Genomic DNA, 2,757 nt, shown 5'->3' on the forward strand with positions numbered 1-2,757 from the left:
ATACCATTTAAAATACATTCACGTAATCGATTTATTTCGAAACATTCACCTTGCATTTCTTCCACCTCTTCTTTGCTCAACAAATCATCTTCACTCTTTGCAATATCAATCATGCCAACAAAATTCGCCATGAATACACTATTATCCTCGATTACTATTACCTTACAGCCATTCTTTGAAAGCAAACCCTTACCAACATCAACTGACACATGGTGCAACCTCAAAAAATCTATTCCCATCAAAAAACAACTAGGCATTTCATTCTCTCCCATTACAATAAAATTATGTTCAACTTCCATACTTCCTAGTTTCACTTTCAACCTCACTTCTTCCCAAACAAGTAAACTTCCCTGACCTATTCCATGAATTCTCACACTCGTACACTGTCTTTTCACTTCCCAATTGTACCTCTCAATTTCCCTGATAACCGACTCATTTACTAATGACACTTGAGCACCCGTATCAATTAAACTACAATATTCATTCTCATTTATATTCACATACGTCATCATCCTTCCTTTTACACCATGCATACATACATTTACTCTCCTTTCAATTCTGTCACTCACTTCACCAATATGTTCATCATCATGTTCACTGTCCTCTATACCCCCATATCTTAGATTAAGGTCACTTGCACCATCATCCTTCTCACTCAACAATTTGCAACATTCCTCCTTACATTGAATCCTCAAAATATATTCCCTATCATTCTCCTTACATGCCCTATATTCCATCGGTCGATTCCATCCAAAATACAAATACACAGTTACACCATACAACATACTTACCACCATTAATATCCTTGATAATACTTCCCCTTCTAGTACACTACTCTCCTCCTCATATACCATTTCTTTTGACACTTCATTCATCACCCTTCTTTTAAGCTCAGTTACACTACCTGGTATTTCCGTATTTAACCCCTCTTGTACCAACTTACATAAACCCATTAGGATACACTTGTATACCATATCTTGCCCTTCACAACTCTGCTCCACAACTAAACCTTCAGGCAACCTTTCAGAATTCTGATTACTCTCTCTATCTTCCATCCTCCCATGCATCCTCGACATCGCATCTGCTATCACATTCTTATTTCCCGGTACATATTCTAACCTAAAATCAAATTCATTCAAATCCTCTATGGTCCTAGCAACCCTTGCATTCACACACTCTTTCCTTATCATATACACTAGGGGCTGATGGTCAGTACGCACAATGAATTTTACACCATACAAAAATACTTTCAATGCTTTCACACAAAATCGTATTGCAGCCAATTCCCTGTCAATCGTCGAATACTTCCGCTCAGCTTTATTAAACGCTTTACTAACATACGCTATTACTCTCAATTGCTCTTCTCCATTTACTCTCTGCATTTGAACCAAACAACCACCCATACTAACCCCACTCGCATCCGTATACAACTCTAGCATACTCGCATTTTCACTGTAGTCTGGAAATGCCAAAGTGACGTCTTTCGCGGCCTCTTCCTTCAACCTTTCAAACGCTTCTATCATCCGATCATCCCATTTTAATTTTGTACTATTCCTTTTACCCGTCCATTCATTCAAAGGCTTCCCTATACCTGAACAATCTCTAACAAACTTGCGCCCAAACTCAACCAAACCAAGAAAACCTCGCAACTCACGCACAGTCCGGGGACGTGGAAATTCTCGCACCTTATTCACAAACTTGTCACTCTTCCTTATACCAGATTCACCCACTACATGCCCAAGAAATTCCACCTCCCTGGACAACCATGTACACTTCTCAAGCTTAATTTTCACACCAACTTCAATTAACCGCATCAACACTGCCTCAAGCAACCGCATATGTTCCTCAACAGTCTCGCTCGCAATCAGAATATCATCTATAAAAACAGTCACCTTCTGTCGATCGAAACCAGCCAATACAACATTCATCGCTCTTTGGAAGGCAGCAGGCGCATTAGCAAGACCAAAACTCAACCTTTTAAATTGGTAGTGACAATTTGTACTTGAAAATGCGGTAATGGGCCTGCTCCCCTCTGCCAGAGGCATCTGATAATAGCCCCGCACCAAATCTAATTTAGTAAAAACTTTCATTCCATGCATCTTATAAACACAATCAGACACCACATTCATTGGAAAACGTTCTTTAACAGTCACCTCATTCACCTTCCTATAATCAATACACATACGTAAACTTCCATCAGGCTTTCGTACAGGGACAATAGGGCTATTCCAGGCACTCTCACTCCTTTCTATTACACCCATACGCTCTAATTCCTGACACTGCTCCTCTATCTCCTTGGCAATAGGCGGAGAAAAATGCCTGGGACGCTGATATATGGGGGTATCTTCACTGAGAACTATTTTAAATTCTGGCAGGTCTGACCCCCCACAATCATCGTCACCGAGACTCACAACTCTCCGCTTATCCCATAACATCTTAAGCAATCGTTCCCTTTCGACCTCACTTATACTCTCATCTAACTTAATTCTTCCTTTCAACGTATCGTAATCCCAATCGTCATCGTTCTTTACCTTACCAGACATCACCTGTCTCGCCTTAACATATCTTCCATCCTCTACATTGATCAGTGTATACATACATCCCATGCAATCGCCCTCACGTATTCCACGTACTCTCTTCCTCCTAATACTCGGCAACAACCTTACATACACCTTGGGTTCCTGCATATTCATAACACCATCATATATATACGCACTCGTTTTCACCAAATTACCTGCTTCCATACCTTCCACTACA

Source organism: Palaemon carinicauda, chromosome 10 (genome assembly GCF_036898095.1).
Source record: "Palaemon carinicauda isolate YSFRI2023 chromosome 10, ASM3689809v2, whole genome shotgun sequence".
Classification (NCBI taxonomy): domain Eukaryota; kingdom Metazoa; phylum Arthropoda; class Malacostraca; order Decapoda; family Palaemonidae; genus Palaemon; species Palaemon carinicauda.